At 45.5% G+C, this 22353-nt stretch overlaps 1 protein-coding gene across 1 annotated transcript in view; it reads right to left on the bottom strand.

Moving 5' to 3' along the window:
• NCS1 (neuronal calcium sensor 1) overlaps positions 1-22353 on the bottom strand; it is a 100286-nt gene that overhangs the window by 51171 nt on the left and 26762 nt on the right. The gene's annotated exons all lie outside the window — the stretch shown is intronic.

Here is a 22353-nt window from a genome sequence, read left to right as displayed (position 1 = left end):
TTGGGCGGGTCCCCGCCCAACAGCTGAGATTCGGACTGGGGGGGGAAGTGCTCCACGCTGCCTGGGCAGGCAGCACAGAGCAGTTCAAAGACCCACCGCCCCCCTTCCCAGGACTCAGCTGTTGGGCGGGAGCATCAGGACGGGAAGGGGGGAAACTGCTCAGAGTACTTCCCCCCCAGCTCAGCTGTTGGGCGGGTCCCTGCCCCCTGCCCAACAGCTGAGCATTGGACCAGGAAGGGGGGGAGTGCTAAACCCCCACCGTCCCCCTTCCTTTAAACTGCAAGCAGTTTAAAGACCCCCGCCCGCCTTTATTCGGCCGAATTGATTCAGGAATTCGGCCGAATTCCCTGGATCCAAATTGGGGGAGTTCGAACTTCGGCATTTCCCCAATCAAAACGGGCCAATTTTTGCCGAATCTGATTTTTCCTGAATTTTTTTTTTCAACAGCCCTACTCTCCTTGGGGTACCCCATGGCCACAGACACCCACTTTGTATTTACTTCATAGGTTGTGGGACTAAGCCTGGATTTCCAGGAAAAACCCTTGCGCCCCTCTGCACTTGTCTTCAGCTACATCTAGCCTCTGCCACTTTTCAGCCTTGAAGACGGAGGCCAGAAGGCTCCAAACAAAGCTACTTGAGGCATATGCAAAAGTTTGCGAGAGCAATTTTGAAAGTGGCTTGCTGCATAGTGTGCGCATACACACTTCGAAAACTACAAGAAATCTATGTAGACATTGGCTTCCATTTACTCAGACCCTTGAATACATGAAGCTGCCTTATACTGGAGTGATAAAGTTTATTGTCTGCCACCGAAGGCCATTACAATCCACCATACAAAACATGCCTTATACTGAATCAGACCCTTGGTCCATCAAAGTCAGTATTGTCTACTCAGACTGGCAGCGGCTCTCCAGGGTCTCAGGTAAAGGTCTTTCACATCACCTACTAGCCTAGTCCCTTTAACTGGCGATGCTGGGGATTGAACCAGGGTCCTCCTGCATGCCAAGCAGATGCTCTTCCACTGAGCCACGGCCCCTCCCCTTCTGCTTCTGGGTGAATGGGACACAGGTGAGTCTCTCCATCCAGGAATTCTGGGAATGTGCAACGAAGCTGTGTGACGGGAGATGGATCAGGGCCTTATATTCCCTTTAAGTGGAGATGCCGGGGATTGAACCTGGGACCTTCTGCATGCCAAGCAGATGCCTTACCACTGAGCCACAGCCTCTCCCCTTGCTGCTTCTAGCTCAGTACTGCTTACTCAGAGTGGCTGCAGTTCATCAAAGCCTCATGAACAGAGAAGATCTGAGTCAACATCAGATCTTTGGGATACTTTAATCTGAGAGGCAGGGGAGTGGAACTGGGACCTTCGGCATGCAAAGGAGGTCTTCTAACCACTAAGACACAGACCCTCCCATAAATCCTTAATGGCTTCCTAGAACTAGCAGTCACCTGGTTTATGAGATTCTGGCTACTGAATCTAGATCCACTTTTGTTATGATGGTACAGGTTAAGACACCTAATGTCCAAGCCCTAGGCATACTTATGTACATTTGTGCCATCAAGTCGCAACTGACTTATGGCGACCCCAAGGGGCTTTCAAGGTAAGAATCAGAGGTAGTTTGCCATTGCCTTCCTCTGCAGAGCCTTCCTTGGTGGTCCCCCATCCAAGTACTGATCCTGCTTAGCTTCTGAGATCAGGCTATACCAAGCTGCCTTCACTCCCCAAGGCACACTTAAAGGTAAAGGTAGTCCCCTGTGCAAGCACCGGTCATTCCTGACCCATGGGGCAATGTCACATTCTGACGATTACTAGGCAGACTATGTTTATGGGATGGTTTGCCATTGCCTTCCCCAGTCATCTATACTTTACCCTCAGCAAGCTGGGTACTCGTTTTACAAACCTTGGAAGGATGGAAGGATGAGTCAACCTTGAGCCGGCTACCTGAAACCGACTTCCGTCGGGATTGAACTCAGGTCGTGAGCAGAGATTTTGACTGCAATACTGAAGCTTACCACTCTGCGCCACGAGGCACACTTACGTGGGAGTAAATCTCATTGGATACCATTGGCCTTTCTTCCAAACAAACAAGTATAGGCTTGCACTGCTAATCAACCAATTAGATGGGTTTTGATTCACAAATTGAAGAAATGTTTAAAAATGTATAAATCAATACTTAACAAAGGAAACAGTTTTTGCTGTTAGATTATGGACTCTTTCAATGCAGTTAGAAGAAACATTCCCTCCAGGGTGAGCAAGCGAGGGGAATGCCTCCCTAAAATGATGTTAGACAAAAGACTGCTTCTTGAATGTGAGAGAAAAGAAAATGCCTCCTTGGGAAAGAGAAGGGGGAACGCTGCTCCTAAGATGTTACTGCAAGAGGTGTCCAGACTTGTGTTGGAGAGAGAAAGGAATGCCTCTTTCAAAGTGGTGTTCACTACCTACAGTTTGGTTAAGTTTTTGAATTAAAAATAATTAACAATTCAGAACAAAAACTGCTGCCCAGTAAGTAAGAGGCACCTTCTTAGCCTATCTAAAACTTTCTAACTCAAGTAACAAACTGAAGATTGCCATTTTAGCTGCTGTCCATTTGTTCTTCATACACACCCAGGAATGAATTGTGATGTCCCCATTCTCTTCAGGGCAGGTGGGCAAGTAAACAGGGTTGGGCAATCTCACAGCAAATCATTCTGTGCCTGCTTAGCAACAAGCTGCTCAGACTGAGGAGCCGGTTGGTCAGGTGAGAGCCAGCATGGTGTCATGGTTAAGAGTGGTGGACTCTGATCTGGAGAACCGGGCTTGATTCCCCGTTCCTCCACATGAAGCCTGCTGGGTGACCTTGGGCTAGTCACAGCTCTCTTAGCAGAAGAAGAGTTGGTTTCCATATGCTGACTTTTCCTACCACTTAAGGAAGAATCAAACCAGCTTACAATCACCTTCGTTTCCCCTTCCCACAACCGACACCCTGTGAGGTAGGTGGGGCTGAGAGAGCTCTAAGAGCTATTAAGAGCTCTCTCAGCCCCACCTACCTCACAGGGTGTCAAGTCAAGTTTATTAAGTCAAGTTTATTAATACGGTTGACTGACCAATCACGTGCCAACACATCAAAGCCTCACGGGGTGTCTGTTGTGGGGAGGGGAAGGGAAGGAGATTGTAAGCTGGTCTGATTCTTCCTTAAATGGTAGAGAAAGTCGGCGTATAAAAACCCAACTCTTCTTCCTCTTATTAATCTGGTCTTGCCAACCCGCAAAACTGCATGGAGAACAGGAGTGCCCCATGCCAGGATGGGCCATGCATGATGAGCAGGTGGAGAAGATGGCCAGGCAGAGAGCCACTGCGTGGTGGCTAGTCAGTATGGAAGAGCAGCCACGGAGCCTGCCATGGAAGGGTGTTCCTCACCCTTTTGCCACTATTCCAGTGGGGCCCTGAGAGAAAGGCAGGATGCGTGCAAAGCTGGCAGAAGGCACAGGCGATCCGCACCTGGAATGGCCAGCCTCAGCAGGTCGAATGACAGGAAATGTGCCCTGTGGTCAATCTTCCCCAAACAGGGAGATGTAACAGAAGAAGGCACCATAGATTAGACTTATTTGTTTAATCACTCATCGTTATGGTGATTTTATGTACTGTATTTTAGGTAGTGGATTTATGTATTATGTTATGTATTGTTTTTTAACTGGTTAGCCGCACAGCCCGACATTGCTAGGGGAGGGCGAGATATAGATATTTATTATTATTATAGGGGACAAGTGTGCTTCAGGGAAGATTACGAGGGGCTGGGATACAATGTGCCATGAGGCCTAGACCCTGCCACACCATGATGGATAAAGTGGATCCTTTTCAGTGGCAAAAGTCCAGATAGTTGTTCAGAAGTGAGGCAGAAGCAGCCAAGATTTGGAACCTGGATGGTAAATGGAGGCAGCGGGTCCGTGGCATGGAGCCAGAGAGTCAAGCCAAGTGGTACGATCTCACGCAGATGGTGCTTGTTTACAGGAACATGGAAGATGTTACAAGAACACCAGTCATATTGTCCCCTAGGGAAGAAACACCGCGCAGTTGCAAACCTAAGGGAGGAAAAACTGTCTCTGCACCTCTTGAGATCGGAGGGGCTTCTCTAACTAAGGGAGAAAGCAATGCATAGGGCAGGTACTTCTCCTGTTTTCCCTGATTCTGCTGGAGTGGATCTTTGGACCGACCTTGGAAAGGTAGCTATGGAAAGTGCTTTTCCAATTCAGGAGTAAATTCGGAGGGTTTCGCTATTAATTAGGTGGGCTGGAGGGGAGGATGGCTTAGGAGGGCAGGACACAAGAGAGAGCACTGAATTCTCTGTTACGGAAACATTTTCTGTCACCTTTCATAAACTAATTAATTACCAGTGTGTTTTTCTTTCCCTCTGCTATTCCTATTGTATTGGTCCCGAACTGTCACGCCTCCGTTGTAATGATTGTCACTGTGCCTCAATAAACTATTTTAATTTGTGCTGTTAAGCTAATGAGTCTGTGTCCCTTACTGGTTCAGCGTGGCCCACTGGGGTAAATTAGGATTTGGATTGAGACCGGTGTCACCTGACATCTGCTGAGCTCGCAACTGCTGTACCACTCTCTAGCCATTTGTAGTGGTGGCGCCAGAGAACAGCAGAGAGCGATCCAGCTGTTCACTCTCCTGGCGAGCTACTGTGGGGGTTCAAACAGAAAGGGGTGTGGGCCCTATTCCTGTACTTCGTGATCTTGACATTTAACAATTACAAAACATCCAGGAAAAAAGAAGTCCCCCATCCCCGATATCCAATATATTAATAGTCTAGGCTTAGAACAGCAGCCCTTGTTGTCTTGATAAGAGCAGAACACATTCAAGGCTCACTAAACGTCCAAGCGGACTGGCTAAGCAGAAGCCAGCTAGATCCAGGAGAGTGGGCACTCAACCCCATCCTATTTCAACAGATAGTGAGTCGGTTGCCCACAAGTAGATCTGTTTGTGACAAGAGACAATGCCAAGGCAGCAAGGTTCTTCTCCCAGTTCTATGGTGGTACACATGCACAGCCACCTTATTATAAAACCCTCCCTCTGGTGGAGTAGTTTAAAGTGCCATCTTCTTTGAATGTATTAATCTAGATATGGCTTAGATGTTTAACTTTTGTATTGCATTTAGGTATACCTATTTGATGTTAGCTGCCCTGAGCCCGGTTCGCCAGGGAAGGACGGGGTATAAATAAAAATTATTATTATTATTATTATTATTATTATTATTATTATTATTATTATTATTATTGACTGATAGGGCTGGTCTGGATTTTATCATATCAACAGTGGGCTGTAGGCAGTGGATTACATTAAAGACATAATCATTTCGGGGGGGAACCCCTCTTATGAATCTGACTTTCTTCTCTTCCTGCGTGGGAAGATTGAGGCTTGCACACTATTTCTAAGCCCACAATAGCCCCCTGGGTTGGATCTTGTGGATCCACTGATGGAACCGTCATTCCCCTGATGCAATCAGCAGAATGCTCCTTTCCCCCAGAGAAAAGCACCTCTGCTAGTGGAACGGATCCAACCCCATATTTCTAAACCCGCTATTCTAAATCCAGAAAGGGCCCTAGCCATAGTTATATCTCAATAGGCAAACTAAACAGTTATCGCAGGAGTTTCTTTGCAGTTTGCAAGGGTTTGCGTGACATTCTTGTGCAAATCTGTGATTTGTGAACAGTTTGCAAGGAGCCAGGGCCGCATTCGTGCCAGTCCCGTTGGCCTCCGTGCCCGCGCTTTCTCCCTGAGCCGCCTGCCTCGGCATACTTCTCCAACTGCCGTCTCACAATCTAGGCTATCGCTTTGGCACCCCACCGACAGCCTCAGCATCCTCCGAGGAAAGGGGGTACTGACGGCTTTGAGTTCTTTTGATGTCAGTTGCTTTTCATACCTCTTTCTATATTAATCTGAAGCTTCAGACCTAAGCTGCACACGGTGCCATGAGTTTCTCGCTCCCTCCACCACCACCCCATGTCCCCTCCCCAACTCTCTCTCTGTTTGGTACATGACTATTTTTAATTCCTTTCTTGCCAGGCGCCCTCCTGTTAGCGATTAAAGGAGAAATCTCTCTCCTTGAATAGCTGGAAGGACAGATTCACGTGACTGACAGGGCTCACAGTGTCTGCTTGTTTGATCCATCTCAGGGCAGAACTGGATTGCTGTAGGCCCCATCTATGTGGGCAGGTGGCAGAATATCCCCCATGGGAGGATGCCCACAAAATATGCACGGCATCAGCAGTCACACGGCTTGAATTAGGAGTCCTGGAGATCATACGGTTTGGGCCATTTTGGATGGCCCTAGTAAAAGGTATTGTATAGAATTTTTGGGTGGTGGGGCACTTTGTGTAGACCAATGTGGCTGGTTACAACCATTGGTCCATCTATTCCAGTGGGATCTGGACTGACTGACAGCAGCTATCCAGAGTCCCAGACTTTGCATATGGAAGGTCTTTTGCAACACTTGCTCCCTGAGATCTTTTAACCAGATGTGCCAGGGACTGGATCTTGGGCCTTCTACTTGCAAGGCAGGTGCTCTACCCCAGTTAAATGTCACTGACTAAATAATCATATGGGCGTGCTGCCCCATGCCTAGTCAGACCATTGGCCCAACTAGCCTAATATGATCTATTCCAGAGGTTTCCAACCTTTTTGAGCCTGCGGGCACCTCTGGAATTCTGAGAGGAGGTGGTGAGCACTACCCAAAAATGGCTGCCACAGGAGGTGGAGACAGATGCAATATGGCTGCCTCAGGAGGTGGAGCCAAGTGGAATACCTCCCCCCACACACACCTCCTGGAAGAAGGAAATCTTGAAGAGGGAGTGGAGCCACACATTGACGAAGGAAATCCTGAGAGCTTACCAGTCTTCCTTATCCTCCAGTGGAAACCCTTTTCGTTTGAATGTGGGCAGCCAATAACAAGCCCTGCCTTACAATGGCCCCACCCACTTTCTGAAAAGCTCAGCTGGTACCACGTTGGGGAAACCTGGTCTTTTCTTATCTGCAATGGCTCTGGCACAAACAGCACCTGCTACGTGAGATCCTTTAATTCAGCAGTCTTCAACCCGTCTGCTGGGTCAGAATCCATCCTGTGTTCCATGTCAGTCTTTTAAAATCGTGTGTTCCTTCTCAAAAATGGCATCCTGAACCACAACCCGAAGTGCCTGAAATGGTGGTGGTGGGGAGCATTTTGAAGTAGCTAAAATACTGGATTCTCGCATTCGCTATGGTACCCTTCAGTACCTGGTCAGCTGGAAACATTTTAGTCCCGCCCAGGATGAATGGGTGCACGCCTGTGATGTCTCCACCCCCTGCTTAGTACAAGAATTCCATGCAGCCTACCCTCACAAACCCAAGGTGGGAAGGTAAGGGGGGTCTTTGGGGGGGCAGAATGTCAGGAGCAGGCCATGAGGATGGTATGCGGTAGTGCGATTGTGCTGCTTCCAGGTGCTGTTGTGCTATTCTGTCCAAGGCCAGTCTATGCCCCGTGTTTAGTCTTTTTTTTTTAAATTTTATAAATTTTATTGAATTTTTATAACATAAAACAAATTAAACAAATACAACAATAATAAAAAGTTAAAAGAATAAACATAACATAACCTGTCGATTCTAACCAATAAAACTGCTTTCGTGGACTTGCCATCTGCTAGAATCTGTTTATGGGTTTGCCGCAGGGCTAGAGCTTACAGAAGCACAGTGACCATCAGTGCATTGCAAACCTATGAACACTTACCTAAAAGTAAATCCCATATTATTTCTTTAAAGAAAAAAACCCCTATATTTTTACAGTAAGATGAGCCAACTTGGCATTGGGTGAGGCCTGGCTCTGTCCCAAGACATCTGAAGCCTGTGAACACATGGAGCTGCCTTATACTGAGTCAGACCGTCTGAGTCAGTATTGTCTACTCAGACTGGTGGCGTTTCAGGGGGAGGTCTTTCACGTCACCTATTGCCTGGTCCTCTTAACTGGAATTGGTGGGGATTGAACCTGGGACCTTCTGAATGCCAAGCAGATGCTTCACCACTGAGCCACAGCCCCTTCCCATGGGTTGTCTGGAGGGGGAAACAGGGGGCAGGGCAAGATTTGCTTTGTTCCTTGCCCTGCATGAGGCAGTACCATCCATGAAGAACAGAAAAAAGAGGATGTGAGGTAAGGACCAAAATTCTCCACTGCAGCTTGTCAAAGATGATGGGACTTTTGCCAGCACAAAATGAAAACGATTTTTTAAAATTAGAGATGTAAGCTGCATAGTTTAATAGGACTAATCAAGCAAATAAAATATTTAATGATCCGTTTCCCGCAAGATCTTTAAATAGCAACTGCATTCAATACCATTAAAACTTGTGTTCAGCTCTGGACCTTTTTGGGGCACAGTTGACTTGAAAAATCTACCTGCTGGCTCAAAAAATGGAGGGGAACTGGGTGACAAGGATGATTGAGCTGAAGAGGGAGAAATAAAATCTTAACATTCTTAGCTTGTTTCATTGGCTTTTAAAAACGTTTGCTTTTCAAGGTGGCTGTGGCTTCAGCAGATCTAGCATCGCCCTAAAAAAAATCAGGGTCTCTCTACAGGATATCATGATCTTCAGGGCTCGAAACCTGAGTCTGGACTTTGCCCTACTGTTTGCGTGAGGTTCAGGCCTCTCTGGGCTCAAAAGGGAACATTGAGGCACAACATCATCCCCTAAGATTGGCAGGTATTGTCAAAGCTTCTGGACTGGCCAGGTCTGGTATAAGGATCTGGATCTTGGCCTTCAGCTTTCCTTGGTCAACACAGCCAGAGGTTCTGCCTACTGCAATTCCAGTTCAGACCAACAACCACAGGGACTCCGAGCTGGACCCCTACGAGGTCTGGATTCAGGTACAGCCAGCTGTGGCCTGGCCTAAGGCAAATGGGAGAGGAAGGAATGGTGGGTAGGCTCTGGAAGCAAGCTTTGCATGCACAAGGTCCTGGGTTCAATCCCTTTCCAGGGCCTTAGGAAGGAGGTGCTGAGGAAGACCTTTCTCTGCCTCATACCCAAAGAGCAGCTGCCAGTCAGAGCTGACAATACCAGGCTAAATGGACCACCAGCCTGACAGCATTCTACGTTCAGACCACACCTTATTCCCTTCCACTTTCCATCACAAATGTCAGAAGCACCACTTGATCATGTCAAAATGAGGTAAACAAGAGCCAGCGTGGTGTAGTGGTTAGGAGTGGTGGACTCAAGTCAAGTCAAGTTTATTAATACGGTCGACTGACCAATCACGTGCCAACACATCAAAGTTTTCAGACTCAATAGTTTTGCACCACAGAATCACAGACTGCCCGTACATATAAAGTTGTAAGGTCAATAAAAGCAACCCCTGGTTAAAATTATCATATTAAAATTGATAAAATTGTAAAATATTCCAACAATCATTCTCTAATAAAGCTCTGCGTATTTTAATAGCAACAGTGAAGAACTTGGCATGTTGGAATGTAAGCTGAGGGTCTTCTCCTAAGAGGAACTTCTTTGACAAAAGCTCAACTGACTCATCAGGGAATTTACAAGTAGGGGGGAAATAAGCTTTGATCTAACTTCGTGGTAGAATGGGCAACATATCAGCGCATGTTCGATGGTTTCAATGTACCCTGTTCCACACGAACATAACCTCTCTGATCTAGGAATCTTCTTATATTTCCCCTCTAGAACAGCCGATGGTAGGGCCTGGCATCTGGCAAGGGTAAAGCCCTTAATTAATAGAGTCAAGATGATAAAAATAAACTGCAGGTGAAACCAAGTATCTAGATTTATCATGTGCTAGGAAAAATGGTGATTTTCCAAGGTCTGTCTGGCATTCAATGTCTTCCACCCTTTGCTTCAAGAAACCTGATGCTTGGTCTACGCCCATGGCTAACAGGGTATCACAGAATAGAATCACAGAATCATACAATCAAAGAGTTGGAAGGTACCACAAGGGTCATCTAGTCCAACCCCATGAACAATGCAGGAAATTAACAGCTACCTCTCCCCCACATCCCCAGTGACCCCAACCCTCGTCCCGCAATGCAGGATCCCACAATCAAAGTACTCCCGACAGATGGCCATCTAGCCTCTGCTTAAAGACCTCCAAAGATGGAGACTCCACCACCCTCTGAGGCAGTGCATTCCACCATTGAACAGCCCTCACCGTCAGGAAGTTCTTCCAAATGTTTAGGTGGAATCGCTTTTCTATTAGTTTAAATTCATTACTCCGTGTCCTAGTCTCTGGAGCAACAGAGAACAAGCTAGTTCCCTCATCAACATGACATCCCTTCAAATATTTAAACATGGCTATCATGTCTCCCCTCAACCTTCTCCAAACTAAACAAACCCAACTCCCTAAGTCTCTCCTCATAGGGCATGGATTCCAGACCTTTGACCATTCTGGTCGCCCTCCTCTGGACACGCTCCAACTTGTCAACATCCTTCTTAAATTGTGGAGCGCAAAATTGGACACAGTATTCCAAGTGAGGTCTGACCAATGCAGAATACAGTGGTAGTATTACTTCCCTTGATCTAGACACAATATTCCTATTGATGCAGCCCAGAATTGCATTGGCCTTCTTAGCCGCCATATCACACTGTTGACTCATGTTCAGCTTGTGGTCCACTAAGACTCCCAGATCTCTTTCACATGTACTGTTGTCAAGCCAACTCTCTCCCATCCTGTACCTGTGCCTTATGTTGTTTCTGCCTAGGTGAAGTACCTTACACTTCTCCCTACTGAAATCCATTTTATTACTTATGGCCCAGCTCTCCAGTTTATCGAAGTCATTCTGAACTCTGACCCTATCCTCCGGGGTATTAACTATCCCTCCTAACTCGGTGTCATCTGCAAATTTGATTAGCATGCTCTCTATTCCATCATCCAAGTGATTTATAAAAATATTAAATAGTACCGGTCCCAGGACAGACCCAGTGGTACCCCACTGGTCACTCATCTCCAGGATGAAGTTGTGCCATTAATGAGCACCCTTTGGGTTCGGTTGGTCAACCAATTACCAATCCACCTAACAGTAGCAGTGTCCAGGCCACTGGAGAAAGGCCCAGGAAGGCCATTTTATTAAGGACCATCTTTAGCCATGTTGACTGGAACTTATCCTGTAGAAGCAGGGGTAGCAGTCCTTGAGGGTTAAGATTTAATTTGAGCCAAAGAATAATGGAAGCAGCATAGACCCTTGCCTCCACCCTCACCAGTCCTGCCTCCAGTCTAGCAGTAGCATTTGATACGCAATGAGGTAAATGGAGGGCTGCTCTCAAGAATTTAGATTGAACCCACTCCAGTGAGACAAAAGTAGATGAAGGTGGCCCAAGTAAGGTCCCATATGTCAGTTGTGCCAGTGTTTTCGCTTGGTAAAGCTTAAGAGAGACTGGAAAGTAATGCCCTCCCTTAGTTCTTAAAATGTTAATGATGTTTATGGCAGATTTTTGCCCTTTCTCTGCTGCGTAATCGCTGTGAGCTTTTCTAGAACCAGAGGCTTGTAAGACTACTCCTAAATATTTAAACTTGAGTACGTGGTCTATTTTGTGGGGAGTGGTGGACTCTAATCTGGAGAACCAGGCTTGATTCCCCACTCCTCCACATGAGCAGCAGTCTCTAAGCTGGTGAACTGGGTTGGTTTCCCCACTCCTCCACATGAACCAGCTGGGTGACCTTGGGCTCATCACAGTTCTCTCTGAACTCTGTCAGCCCCACCTACCTCACAAGGTGCCTGCTGTGGGGAGACAAAGGGAAGGAGACTGTACACCGGTCTGATTCTCCTTTAAAAAGGTAGAGAAAGTCAGCATATAAAAACCAATCATTATTCTTCTAAAAATGATCTCAGCTGGAACAATTCCAAGCTCATGTTTGCCGGCACTTGCAAAATTTTGATGCTGGCATCTGAAGTTCTAAATATTTTCCTGGTTTTACGCAAAGCCTGCTTGAATATTTTTTTAGTTCTTGTAGATTATCCGGGCTGTGTGACCGTGGTCTTTGTATTTTCTTTCCTGACGTTTCGCCAGCAGCTGTGGCCGGCATCTTCAGAGGAGTAACACTGAAGGACAGTGTCTCTCAGTGTCAAGTGTGTAGGAAGAGTAATATAGTCAGAAGGGGGTGGGTTTGAGCTGAGTCATTGTCCTGAAAAGTATTAAAGGTAATGTGCTAATCATTGTCCTGGAAGTGTCAAGATAATGTGCTAATGAGGGTGTGGTATGTTAATGTGGAACCATTGTATCCAACACACTTGACACTTGAGAGACACTGTCCTTCAGTGTTACTCCTTTAAAGATGCCGGCCACAGCTGCTGGTGAAACGTCAGGAAATAAAATACCAAGACCACGGTCACACAGCCCGGATAACCTACAAGAACCTATGAACTCTGACCGTGAAAGCCTTCGACAATATTTTTTTTAGTTATTTATTTACGTTATTTATAGTCCACCTTTCTCACTGAGATGCAAGGAGAATTTCACATATTTAACACCAGGAATTAAATATGTATATATTTCCTGTCCCAATGTACCATTAATCCCAGAGGGGATACAAGCACCCCCTTTGGCAGACGACGCAGAGATGCCTCTCTTACATGCTTTGCTTCAGCTTCCTTGCCTGGCCAAAAACAAAACAGGAAGGACAGGATAGGGTCAGAGAGAGAAACATGCCCCCTTCTCTCATGGTTCCTTAGCACTAACCATGGAAAAACTGAGATCCTGGATAATATTTATCCCAGGAGGAATTTTAATTGACTTCAAATCAATCAATATTTATTTATTACTTAATGGAGAGTGGGGAGGCGTCAAGCAGCTGCTTTAATCCAGGTTGCAATCTTGTAGACAGAAGCACGGCAGTGGGGGGAACTGAACAACATTTACGCATGGAAGGACAAAAGACGCATTTAGATGAGTGATGGATTGACACACGGCAAGCAATGGAGAGAAATTTCTGCAGCGAAGGCAGCCACGCTGCACTGGCCACGTTTGTGCTAGTGAATGGGGTAAAGAGGCACCGTTTGTTTTGCTGCTATCACCCCCCATCCCTGTACTTGTATCTCGGGGACAGCAGACACAAGAGCAGGAGTGTACATTTCAGCAAGAAGCACTTCCAACCTGGCCGATGGAGGGGCGAGGATCATAAGGGTCACAGAAGCACAACTCTGTGAAGCAGGACTTTGCCTCCCACAATTTCAAATTCTTTTCCCATTGAAAAATACCAACAAAATCTGAACTAATTTCCCAAACTAATCTTAAACTTTGCTGATAATGTATCAGCTGCTAACAAAAGGACTCATCAGTATGAAGGGGCGTATTTATTCTCCTGGGCTACTGAATGACTGAAGCCATCATATTTGTTCTCTGACCTAACTTGCTGCCATTGGCTGATCTGCTGTGATGTCACAGCAGTTTCAGCTCCACTGACTTACCTCCTCTGGTGTCACAGAGCATCTGGGCAACCATGGGTACCCTGCAGGGTTTGGGAGGGGGCAGGGAAATATGGAGGACCCTGGAACTGGAATTTTACAGTTAATTGGCAGGGCAACTCTACCATTAGGCACAGACCATCTCAGGCAGTTTTGGGGGCAACCTTAAAGGCTGGCCAGTTAATTATTTTTTTATTATATGGTGTCGTGGATAAGAGCAGTGGTTTGAAGCGGTGGACTCTAATCTGGAGAACCGGGTTTGATTCCCCACTCCTCCACATGAGCGGCGGACACTCATCTGGTGAACAGGTTCGATTCCCCACTCCTTCACATGAAGCCAGCTGGGTGACCTTGGGGTAGTCACAGCTCTCTTAGAGCTCTCTCAGCCCCACCTACCTCATAGGGTGTCTGTTGTGGGGAGGGGAAGGGAAGGTGATTGTAATCCGGTTTGATTCTCCATTAAATGGTAAAGAAAGTCGGCATATAAAAAACCAACTCTCTTTCTTCTTCTTCCCTCTCAGGCATGAAGGAATGCCTCTTCTAAGAGGAGGCCTACAACGTGTGCATGTCTAATCTTAAAACAAGGAAAGTGTGCTTTTTCCTTGCATATGTGTTCTTCATATACATGAGTATGTTGATTTAATCAACTAACTGACTGGTTAATTAACCATATTACTTGTGAACAATTAATCAATTAAGGATATTTTAAGTGGATGCCAGCCATATGCAAAACCACCAGCTTCCCAAGGCTTCTCTTTCATTCTCTCCCATCCGTTTGTTCATTCCTCCCGTCCTCTTTCTTTCTTTAAGGTGAGATGCTGGTATCCTCTCCAAGGCACCTCACAGATGGAAACTGAAAGTGGCCACCATATAAAGAAACAACAGGAGAGGTCAGCACAAACTGTAGGACTGAAATTGGGGAGACCTGGGTTCAAATCCTCAAACAGCCATAAAGTTAATGGGGTGCCCTTGGGCAAACCATTGTTTCCCTAGTGGTGTCCTTCCTTATGGCACCATTTCTGTAGTGTACGGGTCCCCAACCTTTTTGATCCTGTGGGCACCTTTGGAATTCTGACATGGCATGGTGGGCGCAGCCACAAAACGGCTGCCACAGCATCTCTTCAGTCACACAGAGAAGACGCTTCTGCTGTGGTGGCAGCTGCTGCCAAAGCAATGTTTTAAAAATAAGCTACTATGGGCAATCTGAAGCCTTGCTGTGTAAAAGCCCCACCTGCCCCCACCCACTTTCTAAAGACACTTGGCAGGTGCCAGGAAAGGGGTCAGTGGGCTCCATGTGCCCATGGGCACCACATTGGGGACCCCTGACCTAAAAAATAAATAAAACAGACTTTTTTCTTTCATGTTTCATGTGTGTGCCTGGTATAAACACATACCAATCCCAAAAGAAGAAGAGTTGGTTTTTGTATGCCGACTTTCTCTGACACTTAAGGGAGACTCAAACCAGCTTACAATCACCTTCCCTCCCCCTCCCCACAACAGACACCCTGTGAGGTAGGTGGGGTAGAGAGCTCTAAGAGAGCTGTGACTAGCCCAAGGTCACCCAGCTGGCTTCGTGTGGAGGAGTGGGGAAACAAATCCAGTTGACAAGATTAGCCTCCGCAGCTCATGTGGAGGAGTAGGGAATCAAACCCGGTTCTCCAGATCAGAGTCCATCACTCCAAACTACTGCTCTTAACCACTACACTACGCTGGCTCTACACCAGCAAAGTGGTGCTTGAGCCCTGCCCAGAACAGAGACCCAGCCTCAGTTAAGCTCTCTCCCCGCCCAGAGAGCCGACCATTTCTAGTATGGGAAAAGGAACAGCTGCTCTTTAAGAAGGGGAGAGGATGCATCTAAGTGATTCCATCCCCCCTGTGCCGTCACTCTGTCTGCATTCGCACACAAATGCACTACGCTTCACACATCGCCCCCACCCATCAGCAACACCTCTGCGTGTGTCCCTCCTCCCAACCCAACCCAAGGCAGTTACTCCCCAGCCGGAGAAGGCTCAAGACACTCTTCTCAAGGGAGCCCAGAAGTTGCCAGAAATGGCTTGGCTTGATTAGCATAACAGAAGGTGAGAGAAAGAAGGAGAAAGTCACAGAACAAATTATTTGAATGGGTGGCATTGCTCTCTGTTTTTTTGAAAACCAATTCATTAGCTTCTCTAACAGGCGGAGGAGCGTGGGGAGGCACATGGCTACCTTTTTCTGAATCAAAACTGGAGGCGTGCCTCGCTTGTACACCCAAAAACACTGACTCTTAGAACATGAGAGGGCATGGTTATTAATTCATGATCAATATTTTAAATTAATTGTCAATCTTGCTTTTTTGCACTTGCTTTTATATGGACAGCTGAGCACTGAGCTACAGCCCCTCTTTGGATCCCAGTAAAGGAGAACAGCAGGATACAGATGCAGTAAATAAATAAGTGAATTTTCCTACTGGTACACAACTGTTCAGATACACTCTGGGGCTACTGCGGAGGCCAGCATCTGCATACAGGTAAATTTGAACCCCCAACCTGCGGCTTTAGGAACCAAAGCTCTCGGCTTAGCAAGCAATACAATCTTACCGCATAGACTGCCCCATTCACAACTGGCCATAACTACCCTATATCAACACTTAGAATCATAGAATCAAAGAGTTGGAAGGGACCACCAGAGTCATCTAGTCCAACCCCCTGCACAATGCAGGAAATTCACAACTACCTCCCCCACACACCCCCAGTGATCCCTAGTCCATGCCCAGAAGATGGCCAAGAAGCCCTCCCTCTCATCATCTGCCTAAGGTCATAGAATCAGCATTGCTGACAGATGGCCATCTAGCCTCTGCTTAAAAACCTCCAGGGAAGGAGCACTTACCACCTCCTGAGGAAGCCTGTTCCACCGTGGATGAACCTTTCTGACAATGCAACGTCCCCATGCATTAATATCTGCACTTATAGGTGGTGGGAGGCAGGAATCTGGGGTCTGCCATCAACTCTCTCCTTTGAACATCAGCCCCGACCTGTACAAAGTCTCCCTCTCCTCCCCAGAAGAACATAAGAAAAGCCCTGCTGGATCAGACCAAGGCCCATCAAGTCCAGCAGCCTGTTCACACAGTGGCCAACATGGTGCCTCTAGGAAGCCCCCAAACAAGACGACTGCAGCAGCATTATCCTGCCTGTGTTCCACAGCACCTACGGTAACATAATAGTCCTGCTCATCTGATCCTGGAGAGATTAGGTATGTGTCATGACTATTATCCATTTTGACTAGTAGCCATGAATAGCCCCTTCCTACATAACCACATAAGGAAAGCCCTGCTGGTCCAGACCAAGGCCCATCAAGTCCAGCAGTCTGTTCACACAGTGGCCAACCAGGTGCCTCCAGGAAGCCCACAAACAAGACGAGTGCAGCAGAACCATCCTGCCTGTGTTTCACAGCACCTAAGATAATAGGCCTGCTCCTCTGATTCTGGAGAGAATAGGCATGCATCATGACTAGTATCCATTTTAACTAGTAGCCATGAATACCCCTTTCCTCCATGAACATGTCCACTCCCCTCTTAAAGCCCTCCAAGTTGGCAGCCATCGCCACATTTTGAGGCAGGGAGTTCCACAATTTAACTGTGCGTTGTGTGAAAAAATACTTCCTTTTATCTGTTTTGAATCTCTCACCCTCCAGCTTCAGCAGATGAGTCCGCGTTCTAGTATTATGGGAGAGGGAGAAAAAAGTCTCCCTGTCCACTCTCTCCAAACCATGCATAATTTTATAGACCTCTATCATGTCTCCCCTCAGCCACCTTCTTTCCAAGCTAAACAACCCTGTTTTAACAGCTCCTCATAAGGCAATTGCTCTAGTACCCTAATCATTTTGGTTGCTCCTTTCTGTATCTTCTCAAGCTCTGTAATATCCTTTTTTAGATGTGTTGACCAGAACAGTATTCCAAGTGTGGTCTCACCATAGATTTGTACAAGGGCAGTATGATAGCAGCAGTTTTATTCTCTATTCCTCATCTAATTATGGACGGCATGGAATTTGCCTTTTTTACAGCAGCCGCACACTTGGTAGACCTCTTCATAGAGAGATCCACTATCACCCCAAGATCCCTTTCTTGATATGTCGCTGCCAGCACAGATCCCATCAGTGTATATGTGAAGTTGGGATTTTTTGCCCTAATATTCATCACTTTACACTTGCTCACATTGAATCTCATTTGCCATTTTAATGCCCATTCTTCCAGTTTGCAGAGATCCTTTTGGAGCTCTTTACAGTCCAATTTTGTTTTAACCACCCTAAATAATTTTGTGTCATCTGCAAACTTGGCTACTTCGCTGTTCATTTCCAACTCCAGGTCATTGATGAACAGGTTGAAAAGCACTGGTCCCAACACAGATCCCTGAGGGACCCCACTTCTCACATCCCTCCATTGGGAGAACTGACCAATGATTCCTAGTCTCTGCTTCCTATTTTTCAGCTAGCTCTCAGTCCATAAGAAGACTCCCCCTACCTTCTCCATGAGTTGCAGAGGTCTCAGAGGAGGATGATCTTTATTCAGTTATTTATTTATTTCATTTGTATGCCACCTTTTCCTCCAAAGAGCTTGCAGGAGTCCGTGTTGAGTAGATCTACCAAAATTACCCGTTGAGAGCTCATTAATCAGAAAAGGTCCCAACAATTCCAAGAAAGCCATTAATAAAATGAACAATTTCCCCCCTCTACGGAGAACTTACATCATGTGCTCAAACGGCATCAGGATGTTTGAATAAGGAGGCTTTCCAGAAGAAAACTCAATGACCAATCTCATCTGTGCCATTTTAGCTTCCCTTGGTGCAGTGTAAAGCTTTGTTCTGTTGGGCGTGGAGAACAATCCAAAAATGAACCTGCCTTGAGGCAAGGTTAAAAATATAACTCTGACCACAAAGGAGAACATTCCCAAAAAAAGCTTTATCAGTGCAGCATGAGGAAAAAGTACGTCAGGAGGACTTTTTTTGTTTCATAAACAGACGCACTAAATTTGTCACAGGGGTTATGACTTGCAACATCTTAAGTAGTTCACGCAGTTCTGGTCCGTATGATCTTTCTCATTTGCCGCAAGCCTGCATGCACTTACTTGGGAGTAGATTCCATTGAGCTCCGTGGGATTTACTTCTGAGTAAACACATTCAAACTTGGGCTCAAGTGGATGGCATGGTTATTTATGGTATGACAAAATAAAAATACAAGCATCATTCCGGAACCATATAGTGAGATCCTCTTTATTCAGAATATGGTCCAAATATAAACATATTTTGGAGACCAAAACTCCAATGTGGATATCATCACAGGAAATGTTAACATTACGTACGCTTAGACCAGACCGATTTGTCACCTATCAAGATATATTGAAATGGGATGGTAAGAAATGTACTTTAAAGGAGTATCAGGAGTTGCAAGAAACTTTGAACTGGTTTCAGTTCCAACAAGTTACATCAGTATTTTTACAAGATTTGAAAACAGGTTTTTCTAAAGATAAATCACTCTTTCATAAACTCTTGCTGGATAATAACGAACGGCTGATCTCTAAGATGTATAAACTCTTACTAGAAATTTACTGTGAGCAAGAACGAATTAAACCAACTATGATCAACTGGGCACAAACGCTAGGCCATGATATCCCATTGAATAAGTGGGAAAGATTATGGACTCGAGATCTAAAAGGTATTTATGCCCAATCGTTGAGGGAAAATATCTATAAAATGATGTATAGGTGGTATTTAACACCTAAAAAGATGGCGAGGATCTACAATACGGTGTCTCCTAAGTGTTGGAAATGTAATACAGAGATTGGCTCATTTTATCAAATGTGGTGGACTTGTGATAAAGCTAAAGAATTTTGGGACATGATATACTATGAAATCAGATTGAAATTACAGAAGAATATACCGAAATCACCAGAGTTGATGCTACTTAGTATAATACCAGACACTATTTTAACTTAAAGAACTTTTTTGATTTATGCAACCACAGCTGCAAGATTGCTGTACGCAGCTAAATGGAAAACGACGGACATTCCAGAAAAAAGAGACTGGATACTGAAAATGCTAGAATTAGTGGAAATGGCAAAATTAACTACATTGATAAACCAAAGAGACAATGAACAGTTTATGGGAGAATGGGAGGTATGGAGAATTTATGGTGAACATAAATTACATTTAGGGAAATTAGAAGGTTACACATTGAAATGACCCGTTAGTTTTTCTCTGATGACTAGCTATTAGATTTTTGTTTAATATTAGGGTCAATACTATAAACGTAAGAAATACATTAATCTATTTTGAAGCAGAGGGAGGTGACGGGGAAGTCACTGTTTAATTCATTACTATGTTTAAGTCACTGTTTAATTCATTACTATGTATTTTTAACAACATTACAGAGATATTCTTTTATTATAACAGTTGTTAAATGGATGTTAAATTTACTTTTTTTTGAAAATAATAAAAAAAATTATTAAAAAAAGAACACAATCTATGAAATGCTTGCTTTAGATCAGTGGTTCCCAACCTTTTTTTGACCAGGGACCAATAGGACTTTTTTGTTCAGTGCAGGGACCCCAAGGTTCAAAATAAAAATTCTGAGAATTTGAAAATAAACTTTAATCATAACTGTTAGTTAAACATTAAGCTTAGAATAATATTTGAATATATATATTTATAATAGAGAACTTTTAATTGAAAATATTAATTTATTATGGGTTTATAACTTTGTTTTGCGGACCTTAATTTAGTTCTCGCGGACCCCTGGGGGTCCACGGACCCCTGGTTGGGAACCAGTGCTTTAGATGAAAGGGCTAAAGTGTGGAATAGTGGTTGGGGTGCTGGACTAGGATCTGGGAGATGCAGGTTCCAATTCCCACTCAGCCATGGAAGTTTGCTGGGTGACCTTGGAAGCTTGCTGGGTGACCTTGGGCCAGTCACACCCTCTCAGCCCAACCTACCTCACAGGAGCGTTGTGAGGATAAAATGGAGGTGAGGAGAACTACAAAAGCTGCTTTGGGTAAGGCGCACTGGGGAGAAAGTAAACAAAATACATAAATATAAACAAAATACATAAATAATAAAAGGTCAGAGGCTGGAGGGGTCTCTACTTTAGTTCATATTCAGGCAGTCAACCTGTGTCTGGACTACACCACTTCAACCTGCTGGGGGGCAGGAACCACATGATGAAATGCTCCTTCCTTCCTTCCTTCCATCCTTCCTTCCCTCCTTCCTGAAAACTAGCAGGAGGAAGTGAAGCTAGAACCTTTCCTTCCTTGACATGCGGGCTTACTACATGCAGGACATTCTTCTTGGGTTTTTGTGTTATTACGAGGAATGCTTCAACACGTGAATTGTAACCATCCATGTATGCTCCACACATTAGGATCCCATGACTGCCCACACACACAGAATGAAAAACTGATATAAACCAGAATTTGAAAGTAGACTGAAGACAGGCTAAAGAACGTGCTTCCTCACCCAGCGCATATTTATGACTTTTGTTGCCACAAGAATTAGCTTAAACAGCATCTTAAATATCACTATCAACAGCTATTGGGCATGAAAGCTGAACTGAAACACCATGTACAGAGGCAGGGTACCTCTGAATATCAGGTTCTTGAGAGAAATATAACAGGGAACAGCTGTTGCCATCAAAGCCAACATCTGGACTGGCCACTGTCACAAAAAGGAAGCTAGACCAACGGGGCCTGTGGTATGATCCAACAAGGCAGTTCACCCCCTGAAGCATCTCTGGGGGAGAGAGAGAAGAATACTAATTATTAGGGTTGCCAGCTCCAGGCTGGGAAATACCTGGAGATTTTTGGGGGGTGGAGTCTGAGGAGTGCAGGGTTTGGAGAGGGGAGGGACTTCAATGTCATAGAGTCTAATTGCCGTTTTCTCCATGGGAACTGTTTTCTATCGTCTGGAGATCAGTTATAATTGCGGGAGATCTCCAGCCAACACCTGGAGGTTGGCAACCTTACCAACGATTAAACTAAAGCGTCCTGACAATGTTTCTACGCATTGAATCTTTGGACAAAGGGAGCACATCTTTCTTCACTTTTTCACCCTCAAAAACAACTCACACACACATAATAGCGTGCCCAACCACTACGGTCACTTTTGGAGGCCCTTTTCTAATGCCCAAGTGTTTTTAGAAAGTGGGTGAAGCCAGATGGGGCTTTTGCCCAGCAAGGCTTCTGATTGGCTGTGCTGATGGGTTAAAAAATGTTGTGTTGGCAGCAGCTGCCCCCACAGCGCAAGGATCTTCACTGTGTGGCTGGAGGTATGCTGTGGCAGCCATTTTGTAGCTGGCTCCGCCTCCTGTGGCAGCCATTTTGCAGCTGAGCTCACCATTCTGGGTCAGGATTCCAAAGGTGCCTGCAGGCTCAAAAAGGGTTGGGGACCCCTGCATGATAGAAATGGTGCCATCAGGAAGGACACTGTTAGGGTGAGTCAAAGACTGATCAGACGGCACGGAGGCAGCTGTAGCCGCGAATTCTTAGGTCTCACTCAAAACTACAATTCCCAGAACTCCTTTCAGGAAACTACAATAAGGACACGTTGATGTATCTTAGATCTTGACTTGCAGGACTTGCTTTTTTCCTCCTTTGCACATCTATACACAAATGGGTGTTTCTGCCACACTCCCTGCCATTGCATGCATCCAAGGAAGTGTGAAGACAACTATTTCATATTGAATCAAGGTGTAAGGTCTGAGTTCACCTGTCAAATCCCAATCGACAGACGTCCAGACAGAGTCATCTAAGAAGCAGTTTATTTGGGAAGCATAAGGTGTATAGCAGCAACTTACAGGAAAAGGTACGAGGACTCAAGTGCGGGGAAGCGGGCAGGTTGAAACATATACATCAGAAAGGCACCGTTGGATACCAGGCTGAGCCTGGTTCCCATGATAGGTTACAGTTATCAC

This window comes from Euleptes europaea, chromosome 14 (assembly GCF_029931775.1).
Source record: "Euleptes europaea isolate rEulEur1 chromosome 14, rEulEur1.hap1, whole genome shotgun sequence".
NCBI lineage: Eukaryota > Metazoa > Chordata > Lepidosauria > Squamata > Sphaerodactylidae > Euleptes > Euleptes europaea.
The sequence above is the reverse complement of the archived record's forward strand: the minus strand, read 5'-3'. Positions and strand labels throughout refer to the sequence as shown.